Source organism: Alligator mississippiensis, chromosome 12 (assembly GCF_030867095.1).
Source record: "Alligator mississippiensis isolate rAllMis1 chromosome 12, rAllMis1, whole genome shotgun sequence".
NCBI lineage: Eukaryota > Metazoa > Chordata > Crocodylia > Alligatoridae > Alligator > Alligator mississippiensis.
In genome coordinates, this window is record NC_081835.1 from 43443573 (window position 1) to 43456073 (window position 12501).

Here is a 12501-nt window from a genome sequence, read left to right on the forward strand (position 1 = left end):
GGAGTTGAACATATCTGGGTTGTAGTGAGTTTTCCATAAGGCTTGCTGTACTTTTGCTTTTCCTGTTATGATAGGTGGTAAAGGACCTCAGTCCAACCCCAGTTGCACTTGCGGTGAGAAGACATTCCCAAAGAGCTACAGTTTGGTTAGTGAATAAAATTCTCACAGAAAAATGTGCTTTCATGGTATTGGTTTCTGAAACAAGCAGCAGAATTTAAACTGGCAGGTGATATCTAGTTAACAAGACTTCCAGAGCAGTAGAGCAGCCAAGCCAGATGATGTTGCAAGGCAATGTGGAAAAGCAGTTGGCAGACCAACAGACTAAGTTAGAGCTGTAGGTGTGCACATGAACATTGCCATAAGGTTACTTGGCTTGTGATGAAATGACACTGGATTGAAACAAGTAAAATGTCCTAGTTGAGAGTGGATGTACCTCATTTCGAAGAGCTGCAGCATGTAAATGCAATTGAGTTCTGACCACCTGTTCATGTGCTTTAGCATGAATATTCCTTCAGATGGGATTCTTGGTTAACAAAGCAGGCTATGATCTTCCTTGTACCACCTCTGGCAACCTGTAGAACCCTGTGGAGATACTTTTGATGAACACAGCTCCACACTGAATAAGGGGACTTCTGGGCAACGCCAGAGTAGTTTTTTTTACTGGTACAGCAAAAAACTACAGAGAGAAGGTGGGAAAGAGTTTTGATTTACAGCTGCCCTTGAGTATTGTTTATATCTTTGTGCATGCGCTCCAGCTATCATGTGATGGGGGCGGGTGTGTGTGTGTGCGTAATAATAACAATAACAATGAATAATTGCTTAATGCAATTTCAAAACATTATTTACAATTATAATGTAGCAAAAGGTAGGCATAATCTTTGCACACCGGGAACATGGTTTTCTCATTTGTTTGTTCCTGGAAACACTAAATGAATTAATTTGACAGAAGCCAGAAGCAAACACTGATCACCAGCCCTGGAGGGCTTGGGGGTTATCTTTGCACTAAATCACCAATCACCTGAGTGCGTCATGTGCATGGGCAATGAAGCAGGGGAAACTTGAGGACTAATAGGAAAGAAAAAAAAGTGTAACCTTGGCACTTCCCTCCTTGTCCTGAAAGGCTTTAGACTAGGGGAAAAGTCAGGAAGAATGGTCTTCAAACTATGGGCAAGTCAACACCATCAAAGGACCAAGCTAGTAATGCACAATACAGCTTCTCTGTTCATGCTGTGCAGCTCAGAATTGATGGAGGTTGTCTGCTTAGTAGGCCTATGCGAATCGGCTAGTATTCACTTCAGATTTGGTCGATTCGGGGGACAGTGATTCGAATCACTGTCCCAAATTGATCCAGCCGAATCTGATTCGGAGATTCGGCTGCTGCCTTTTAATTGGTCCCATGATTTGATTTGGATTTGGAGATACGGCCACCGAATCGGGCCAAATCTCCTTTGAATCGAATCAGCACCCAAAGCTTCATACAGCCCTACTGTTTAGTCCAAGGCTGGGCACATGCTTATGGTACACACTATAACACCAATTTCATAGTGTAACATGCATGGAGCAGGCATGCCGCGTTCACTCTTGTGCTCCTTGGTACAAGTTAGAGAGTATAGATGTGCCCAAAGTGTTTCATTGTGATCTCATGTCCTTTGCCTCAGAGGAACACCATTGGGTTTAATGCAGCAAGTACTGAAGTACACCAGTGTCAAAGACAGCAGCACTAGACCCCCAGCACTTGTTTTGCTGAGTTGGGTGCTAAAGCAAAGGCCTGTGCAGTTGCACATACACAGCCTGTTGCCTTGCTCTGCTGTTACCCAACTGTAACATCATGGATTCCTGAGTTAAGCAGCTGTGAATAACGTATTGTGCAGATGCAATCACTGCACCTGTATGTGCATATCAGATAAGTCACACACACTTTTTTTTCTCACATCAAATTAAAATGTTTGCCTGGGTTGTTGAAAACCAACTTTACTTTTGAAACAGCAGATGTTGGGTCTCCTTCTTTCTTCCTCACCTCCCTCTGCCTCCCCACTAACACTGAATGCAATAGAATAAATGATGTTTCTCAGGGTTTTCACTGTCCTGCCATGCCATTTTCTTTTCCATTTCCCTTTCTCTATTCTGTAGATATCCCAACTTCTCCAGCTATGGAAAACTTCCAGACTGGAAAAATGAAACCCTGTGACTCACTGTTCTCAAATCTTTCCAATATTGGGGGACGAGTCTCAGGGGGTCACAGCCAACATGCCTTTCACTTATTACCAAGTGAATGGGGAGCCTGAATAGAGCCTAGTTGGATGCTAGGACTGAAAAGAGAGACACTGCCTCCCAAAAGACTCTCCCTCTGAAAAGCTTGTCACTGGAGGAGAGTCCCAGTCTGGAAAAGGCTGAGAGCCATTGGCTTGACCCAATGGTTTTATTGTTTTATTGGCCATTTTACAAAACAGAGAGAAAAGCGTCAATAAGAGACATCTCAATAGAGGTGTCTAGACAGAAAGCACATTTCAGCTGGCACTGGAAGACAGGCAACAGAAAATACTGCAGCATTACCTGGTTCTACACCAGGGTGGAAGCAGTTCATCTCTCTGATCTCTGTTAGTGGAACAAGAACTTGCTTAAAAAGCCTCAGACCTTTCTATTAAAGCAGTAATTCTCAAACCGGGTGCCCTGGCACCCTGGGGTGTTTTGAGAACCTTTCAAGGGTGCTATACAATGTTAGCATCCTTAGGTGTGCAAACATGATTCACAAGATAAACCTAGAGATTTCAAATAGGAATCCATAGTGTTAAAGGCATTCTAACTCATTGTGGTATTTCTGAGTTCTTTGCAACTTAAGAGTTGCTTTATTTTTCTGTAGTAAAAATGAGTGAAAATAAGAGTTGGCATCTTCCATGGAGTACCTTCAGTTTAAGAAGAGGTGTCTTGAGTCTAAAAAGATTGAGAACCACTGCATTAGAGTATTCCCACTTGTGGAGCTGACTGCCCTGCTTGAGAAGGCAATGAAATCCAGAAGAAATCCCTTCCCCCAGGTCTCATGTGCTGCATGGATGAGAGCAAGATGATGGATGTGACAATGGCACAAAGATGGGAGGGTCCTCCATCCCTTCAGATTCAAAAAGCCCAGAGATCACTTAAGTCCTACATTAAAGGCCTCGTGAATTACATCCCTGCTAGAGTAGTTAAACCCAATCTAGTCTCAGCCTTACAAACACAACACTCCTGTTTTTACCAATTCCACCATTTCAGCCAATGACAATATGCTCATAAGTAAAGGGGACTGATCTGTTTTTCAGCTGGTGCAAATCAGCACAATCGCACTGACTTCTCTGATTTAGCTCAGCAAAGGATCTGGCCCTCTGTCTTACAGGCTAGGGACAGACATTCAAAAAGCTTGAGCCTGAATTGATTTAATCTTTGCAGGTTAGTCTAAACTGGCTAGGCTAAATCAGTTTTGTAACTGGACAGACATCCCAGAAATGCAGGCACATGCCTGTAGTGGCTCAGGCTAGAAGATAGGGGTGAGGGGGCACTAGAGCAGCCCTCTCTTCTTTCCACAGCATGGAGCTGAGGGGAGGGGGCCTGACCAGGCTCTAGCAGGATGCTGAGATTAGCCCAGCAGGGAATTGATAACAGTGTTTGTCACCCAATTAAGAAAACAACATTACCAGCTACTTGTTGATTCTGCCTGTTGATTCTACCGTTTGATTCAGCAGGACCCTAGCCAGCATGTGGTCTGCTAGCTAATACACAGACACCTCCTCAGCAAGGCAGAGGGGAGGGCAGAATTCCTGCTTAGAAGGGAGTGGCGAGGGGGAAATGGGGAGCAGCCTGCAGTCTGTGCTGGAGCTTCAGCCAAGGAGCAGAGGGGAGGGGCAAGCCCTGCTGTGGAGCAGAGAGCCCCACCCAGCCCAGAGAGCATGCTGGGATGCTGGGGGTGTCTGGTTTATCTTAAACCAGCAAAGGGCCTGGGATAGACATTGCATAAACTGGTTTGACCCGAATCAGTTAAGTCTGACACTACACTCAATCAAGGTTATCTCAAACTGGTTTCAGCCATTCTCAGACTGGTTTATGTGCACTGAACATCTGTTCTGTTACAGATTTAAACCAGTTCCTGATCATTTAAACCGGTTTATGTGTAATGTCTGTTCCTAGCCACAGTGATCCATCTGGGAAAACCCAGAGGCTTCTCTAAGGGCTGGTTCAAAGGCTTATAGTTTGCTGTGGTACTCTTCTACTGCAGCCTCAATGCTTTGTGGCCTCAGGACAATGCAAGCCTCAGCTAAGTCACAGAATCCATCTCTTTTGGAAGTAAGTTGAAGCCTTCAGGAAGTAAAAAATCTAAGTTCCCAGACTCAGACTGAACACAGCCCTTCCTGCAACCTGGGGCCCCTTGATTGGCAAAGCAAAAAATCTTCCTCAGTCTCAGCCAGTCTCTTCCTCCCGTTGTTAATAAGGGTGATTGCACCCTCTTACAGAGGTTGCTGCCAGTTCCCAGTCCCAGCACTTTATACAAGGATGCACCATTAATGATGTGCACCATTAATGATGTGAGGCTGGAGAATGATCAGATTGTGGAGCTACAGGATGCCAAATTTGGGGGAAGGAACTGGGAGGCTTCTGCACACTCAGGCAAAAGATCTTGTAAATCTTTTGTAATGTTTTGCAAATAACTGTGATTCCATACAAATTTATGTCGTTCTCTGTAAACTGAAAAGCTACTGGCAAGCATGCAGAAGCCAATAGCAGAATGAAGAGAAATGTTTTTCTGCCATCTTGTTATTTTCACTAAAACAATGAGCCAAACCCTCAGGGGATGCAAAATGGCCACAGGTATATCGAAAACTATGGACCAAATTCATGCTTGCTCTGTTCTAGTCATCAGGCTGGATCTCTAGCTGGTATAAACTAGCATGGAAAGCCAATGGTGTTTGACACATATAGCCTGATCTCAGCTGGTATACATCAACTTTGCTGGAGCTGCAACCTTTAGCCCAGAGGGGGTGGCTCTAAAGGATTTCTCTGGGCAGTCCTGGGGTGGGTGAGGTAGGCTTGGGCCCACTCACTGGGCACAGGCACCAGAAACAGCATTGTCTCTACTTTACTTAATTGTATTAGCACAGTAGAGCCCAGCCCACTGCAGGAGAAGGAACTGCCTTGTGGGTTGTTGAAGGAGTCCTCAGACCTCCTGAGACTCATAGGTTTCATAGATTTCTAGGGTCGGAAGGGACCTATTAGATCAAGTCCGACCCCCTGCTCTGGGCAGAAAAGAGCACTGGGGTCAAGTAACCCCAGCCAGGTGCTTGTCTAATCTTCTTTTGAACACCTCCAAGATAGGGGAAAGCACCACCTCCCTTGGAAGCCTATCCCATATTTTAGCAACCCACACCGTAAAGAATTTCTTTCTGATGTCCAATCTAAATCTACTCTCCTTCAATTTATGGCCATTGTTTCTAGTAACCCTGAGGGGCACCCTGGTAAACAGAATATTCCCTATTCCTTGCTGACCCCTGCAATGAGTTTGTAGACAGCCATGAGATCACCTCTCAGCCTTCTCTTGCAGAGGCTGAAGAGATTCAGGTCCCTCAATCTGTGTTCATAGGATCTTACCTGCAGGCCCTCAACCATACAAGTAGCCCTCCTCTGAACCCTTTCCAGGTTTTTTGAATCCCTCTTGAAGTGCAGTGCCCAAAACTGGACGCAGTACTCCAGCTGCAGCCTCACCAATGCCTCGTAGAAGGGAAGTATAACCTCCCTAGACCTGCTCGTGATGCACCTACTAATGCAAGAAAGAGTGCAGTTAGTCTTACTTGTTACCTCATCACATTGGCGACTCATGTTCATTTTTGTGTCGACTATGACTCCAAGATCCCTTTCTGCCACTGTGCTACTTAGAATGGTACTTCCCAGTCTATAGGTGTATTGGTGATTCTCTCTCCTCAGGTGCAGCACTTTGCACTTATCTTTGTTAAATTGCATCCTATTCTGATCCGCCCACTTTCCCAGTCTATCTAAATCCACCTGAATTCACTCCCTACCCTCTAGTGTGTTTACTATACCCCATAGTTTGGTGTTGTCTGCAAATTTGGGCAGAGTTCTTTCTACACCCTCTTCCAAATCACTGATGAAGATATTAAACAGTACTGGTCCCAGGACAGAGCCTTGGGGGCAGCACTTCCCACATCTCTCCAGGGAGGAACCAACCCATCCCCTACCACTCTCTGGGTGCATCCCATAAGCCAGTTTTCCACCCAGCTGACTGTGAAAAAATCCATGTCACAGCTACTTAGTTTATTCGGAAGAACTGTGTACAACACTGTGTCGAAAGCCTTTGTAAAATCCAAGTAAATAACATCTACCTCTACTCTTGCATCTAAGCACTTTGTGACCCGGTCATAAAAAAGAGACCAGGTTAGTCAGGCAGGATTTGCCTGCTATAAACCATGCTGGTTGCCCCTTATCATTGTATTATCCTCTGGCTCCGCACAAATGTGATCTTAATGATTTTTTCTAAGGTCTTGCCAAGTATAGAGGTGAGGCTAACCACCCTATAATTGCCTGGGTCCTTCTTCCCCTATAATTGCCTGGGTCCTTCCTTCCCTTCTTGAAAATAGAGACCACATTGCCCCCCCCCCCCCCCCCCCCGCTTTTTCCCAATCTATCCTGCCTGTATAGCTTCTAGCCCTCAATGACCACTGCCCAATCATTGGTAGGGTCCTACCAGGTTTTTGTTAGCCCAACCAGGTCAAAATCTTTGTCTGAAAGCAGGAGTGCAAGTTCCTCCTGCTCATTTCCCATGCTCCTAGCATTAGTATAGAGACACCTAAGCCCTATGTTAGGTGCCCTTAATACTCCCCTATCCTGATGCTTAGCGGGCCCCTTAGTACTTACCTGGTCTATTCCAGCATACAGTTCATGTCTTGTCTTTCCTAGTTTCACCCTGTCTTCAACATTTCCGTCCCCCGATGAAGCTAGTTTAAAGCTCTACGTAGGAGGTCTATCAACCTGTAAGAGAACAGACTCTTACCTTTTGGAGAGAGATCTAGACCATCATGTCCCAGTGAGGCCCTATCCTGGAAGTACGGATCATGGTCTAGAAAGCCAAACACTGCACAGTGGCACTAACTCCCAAGCCAACGCAACTCCACAGACTCACTGCTCCCAGAAATCACAGTCACCCAGCATGGTGAAGGTTTTGGACACTGCAGGAGCCAGAACAGACTTTCCAATACACTGATCTTGGCACCTGAATCAGTGCGGGCTGCAGTCCTGCTTGTACTTCTGGGGTCTCTAAAGGCCAGTGAAACCTGCCCATAATCTCTTCTTCCCCAAATGCTTTCTTATCTGTGGTAGTCATTTTGGCTTATGCCTCACAGTATAGATTCAGTCCATATCTTAGTTAAAGCAAGTTGGTTCGATAAAAGATACCACCCCCAAAAAGCCTTGCTTCTTACACAATTCCTGGACCACCATGGCTACAACATCACTCCAATGCTACAAAGAACAACTGAAGTAACTACTGCAAGGTAACAGAAAGGTGTATCATTTTGGTCCCCTATGTTTCTAGCACAAGCGGCAGGGTAACCATATCTGTGCATGTGAGTGCAAAGGTATGCACAGCATATATTCGCTCTTACAGGGACTTTATATTTGTTCTTAGTGGATGCTTCTACATGCATTCAGGCTCATTAATGTGTTCCTGGGCATATGTCTACACATGTGCCCATGTTGGGAACAAATGATGCCTGACAGGAGTAGCCCAGTCCAGGGCTGCTCCTGTCCTGCTCTGCCCCCCAGCAGCAGCCAGGCGCAGCTCCCCTAGCTGTTCCGGCTCTGAAGGAAGCCCAAACTGTGCAGGGCGGGGGGGCTGTTTTGGCTCAGTGGGCATTTGCTTGCCAACCCCACACAGATTGGGACCCATCCTGATCTCCATGGGGCAGGGAGGCAGCATCCTACCGAGCCAGGACAGCTCTCCCTGCCTCCTGTGGCCCCCTGCTGCCTAGGCTGACTGGGAGCAACACAATTTTGCCCCTAAACCAGGGACAAAAGTAGTATGCCTGTGTGAAGCGGTTAGTATTCACTTCAGATTCGGATTCGGCCAATTCAGGGGACGGTGATTCAATTCGGTGATTCGAATCACTGTCCCAAATTGATTCAGCCGAATCTGATTCAGAGATTTGGCTGCTGCCGAATCTCTGAATCAGCCAGGCCAGACCCTCCCCCGCCCGCTCACCCAGCCCGGCAATGGCTGTCCCCACCTGCCCCAGTTCTTTGGAAAAAAAAGCCCCTACTCACTGGATGCTACCTCTGCCCCCACTGCCCCATGCTGCATGGGGAGCTCTGCATGAGCCCCCCACACCCCCTGCTGTCCCAGCCCCCCCTCCCATGGCTGCCCCACCTGCCCCAGCTCCAGCCCTTTAAGAAACCCCCCCCCGAACTCACCAGTTCCTGCCTGGCGGGGGGCGATCCTCACTGCCCCCCACTACCCCCACCATGTGGGGGGCTCTTCCATGAGCCCCGCCAAAGCCCCGAGGCTACTATAGGAGCTGGTGAGTCCAGGGGCATTCAGTTTTTTTTTCTTAAAGGGCTGGAGCTGGGGTGTGTGGGGCAGCCATGAGGGGGTGCTGGGCGAGTGGGGGGGTTGGGGGGGTCATGGCAGAGTCCCCCATGCAGCATGGGGCAGTGGCGATGCCCCCCCCTGCCCGGCAGCACCTGGTGAGTCGGGGCTTTTTTTTAAAGCACCAGGAGCTGGGGCAGGCAGGGCAGCCATGGGGGCAGGCTGGGGGAGTGGGCGGGGGATGGGGCCTGACAGGGGTCCCTACCATGGTCCCCTGCCCCCTCCTCCAGCCCCCTGCCCCCCATCCCATACTTACCTGCTCCGAGTCTGGCTCCAGCTCCCTGCTGCAGCAGGCAGGGAATGCCCAAGTCATCTAAGCTCTCAAAACCTTTTCCAAAGTTTCAGACAGCTTTGAATCAATTCAGACCTTTTTATTGGTCCCCTGATTCAATTTGGATTTGGAGACTTGGCTACCGAATCGGGCCAAATCTCCTCCGAATCGAATCCCCAAAGCTTCACACGACCCTAAAGTAGGTAAAACTAAATGAAGGCAGGCGAGCACTCAGCGGGTAAGCTTATTCTCTTTCCTGGGGGCTGCTGTTTCTGTCCCAAAAGACCAGTTAAGGCTATGCCACTGTGCTAAGTGCAAGCCCTGACCTTGCCTTTGTTGTTTCCTGTTTTTAATTAGTGAATAATACTTTATTGAAATGGCTGAGATGAGACCTGCCTGATGTGGAGATGGCATCTCTATGAGGGTCTTATTGAGATGGTAACCTGGGCTGGGTATCTCTCACAATCCACAACAGGCGCTAAATGGTTTTGCTCCTCATTACGGCAGAATGGGTCTAAGCTCATTGCTGGATCCAGGTACGGGGCAGAGCAGTGGAGTGTTATGAAACCAACCCCCCGTCCTGGCCCTGTGGCATATGATGTCAGCAGTGGGGTACATGTATGGGCCAGTTGGCTTGCAACCCTGACGCACTTATACTTCCTGTCAGCCAGTTGCTGCGTCAACTGATTCTGCCCATCCTAAATTAAGAGAAAAGGACCAGAACAACCAAATGCCAACACACAGCCAAGTAAATCCCCTTTCAGGGCAGCTGGCATTAATTAACTAGCCAGATCCAGCCAGTACCTCCCTGACTCCCATTTCTCTTCCTTATATCAGTGTACAGTGTCCTGTTGCCCTGGTGCTGCAAGTGGGCAACACATCAGTGACAATACCTGTCCTATGGTTTGAGTGTGTATGCTGCAATCATCCGAACCCACAAACTAAATCCTAAGGGAAGAGGGGGAGGAAACAGCCAACCACCAACCCAGGCAGCTGCTCTGGGGAACTTGCTAGGAAAAGCTTTCAGTTCACGTGGCAGCTGATTGGGAACAGCTGGGCCATAAAATGGATTGAACAGGGACAAGGCTGGCAGAGGGCCTTCATATACTGGGGCAGTGTTAGGGCTGATAAAGGAGGACCCTTTGCTTAGAGGGGCAGGGCTAAGGAGGGCAAAGAGGACATTTCTGATCTAATCCATACCAGGTCTTTAGTTAAGTGACTTGCCTGGGAATGGGTTTGGGTTTCTTGCAGGGCATTTCCCCCATAGAGTGTGATTTAGTCCTGGGATGAGGTCAGGATTGAGAAGCATCAACAGAGCTGAGAAAAGCCCAGGACTGGGTAGTAGAGGGGTGCAGTTAGGAGTGAGAGGTGTGGGTAGAGCTGTATGTGAAGCTCAGGGCTGTACTAGCAGGGCCTGCAAGTCAGGATGGGGGTCAGTGGCCATGTGGTCTGGGGCCTACAATTAGGACAGCATGTGCTGCATCTCAGCACTGAGGGGTGTCAGCCAGGCTGTGCAGGAGGGGCTTGCTGCCACAACCATGGTCCTCCCCTCATCCCCAGCTAGCCCTATCCTTTCCTCGCCTCCATGCAGTCCCTTTACTCCAGCTTATCTCCTTCCCTAAAACCTCTCTCCCTGATTCTCCCTGTGACACAGTGTTTCTTTTAACTATGCCTTGAGATCCAAGCAGGCTGCTTTGCCTGGGCACTGTAGGGCCAAGTACTGTCACATGGAGCCTGAAATAATCCATCACATGAGGGGCAGAATAATGAAGTTTACCAGCTTGCACAGCTTCCCAGCCCAGTAGGCAGCACAGAGTGTCACTTACAACACTGCCATTCAGGTCCGCTTACAAAACCCAGTAAGGCAGTTATGTAAGTGCAGGAAGGCCACAGCATGCTGGGGGCAGGGCCGGGAATTACAAACATACAAGAGGAGGAGGTGGTTCTGCAAAAAGCTTTGATTTGGGACCAGCGACCTCTGATCTACACTATGATTAAAGATCTACAGAAAGGTACACAGTCTGCAGCTTAATCTTGGGTTGCTATCAGCAGGAGAGTGCTGGACTTCCTCTCATGCATATGCCCCCCCAGGGTTCCTGGGGATGATGAAAGAAATGAGACCTGTGATGCACAGCTGACAAAGGCCCCAGCAAGGCAGGTAGCTGAATGCTGAGAGAACTGAGGCTGAGTGCATCTGTTGTGATTTCTTGAGAAGGCCCAATGCAGAAACAGAAGCAGTGAAGCTCTCAACCAAAAGAAGGATGGAGCCCTCTGAAGCTTTTTAGGAACAAGCTCATTCTACTACTGCTGCTTCTGGCACCTCCCCTCAACCTCCTTGCTGGTGTCACAGCTCTTCAGCACACAGTAAGAGAAGGCAAGGCTGCTCTAAGAATAAGGGCACTCGCTTGACCCTAGGAGATGTGGGTCCAAATCATTCCTCTGCCACAGATGCTGTGTGGGACCTTGGTCAACTCACTTCACCACGCTGAAGCTCAGTCCCCAGCTGTACAAGGCTGATAATTCCTAACGATCACGTGATGCTTTACATCCATAGGTACCAAGGCACCTACAAAATCAACATCACAACTCCTATGTTAAGGGTGGGTAAACTGAGACCAGGAGAAAGGAATCACTCGTGTTAGGTTGTCCAAGAGGCTACTAGCAGAGCCTGGAATAGAATCCAAGTGTCCTGAGACCTAGTTGGCTGCTCTGTCCATTAAGCCACTATCCTTGGACACTGAGAGGAGGAACTGGCAGGGTTCCAGATAGATCCCAACACAGACAGAAAGGGGAATGTTTGCACCTTGGAGGGGGCTGGTACTACATAGGGCAGTTTGCCTGGAGGTCAGTTGGTTTGGCTTGGCATTGCAGACAGCTGGTTGTCCAAGTTCAACTGTTGAGGCATAGGGGTGTGTGGGCCAACCATAACAGCAGCCCCATCCAAATAGCTTGCAACTTATCCTATTTCGTCAGAGTTCACACACAAAGTCACAAGGGCCCACTGAAATGGAAGATGAAGTCTATGAGGTGTGACCCTGGGATGTGGAGCAGGAAGAGAGCACTGATGTCTCCTCCCCAGGAAGGTCTTCCAGGCAAATCCCGGCTTCCTATACCTGACCAAACAGAAGGTGAGAATAGGGCTTGAACCCTGAGCCCACAACAGTAAAAGCCAGAGCTACTATCACTCACACCACAGAAGCTGCACTCTTAGCTTTTCCATGAGGATGGGGAAGGGAGGGGAGAGAAAGGAGAAGAGGAACCCTCCAGAGCAGAAAACTACTAGTTTGCTGCTGCTTCTCCAAAGTGACTGAGGCAGGAGAGGCCCATGCACAGTTTGCATCTACAGTATTTCACATGTGATCCCTGAGGTAAGGTTAATGAAACAGGGATGTCACTGGAGTTTGTGCTCCTAGGCTGTGCTTCTGCATGGCCACTGCTGAAAAGCAAAGGGAAGTAAGGGCAAGATAACCCTCCCTACAAGGGATCCATGTGAGCTTACTGGATACTGCTGCCACAGCAGAAACCTTACCAGGATGAGTGCCTGTCCCCAGCTGGACCTGCCCTAACCCCTTGACTGGGATGCCAGCTCCTGGCCCCTTTGGACCCTCTC

General features: G+C 48.4%; 1 long non-coding RNA gene across 1 annotated transcript in view; it reads right to left on the reverse strand.

The window, feature by feature from the left end:
• Positions 1-5619: 5619 nt before the first annotated feature.
• The window catches only part of LOC109281861 (uncharacterized), a 59386-nt gene continuing 52504 nt past the window's right edge, over positions 5620-12501 (reverse strand). The window contains exons 3-4 of the long non-coding RNA XR_002088651.2: positions 6895-7008; positions 5620-5782 (exon numbers count right to left, since the gene is read on the reverse strand). This is a non-coding gene — a long non-coding RNA (uncharacterized LOC109281861). The remainder of the gene's footprint in view (positions 5783-6894; positions 7009-12501) is intronic.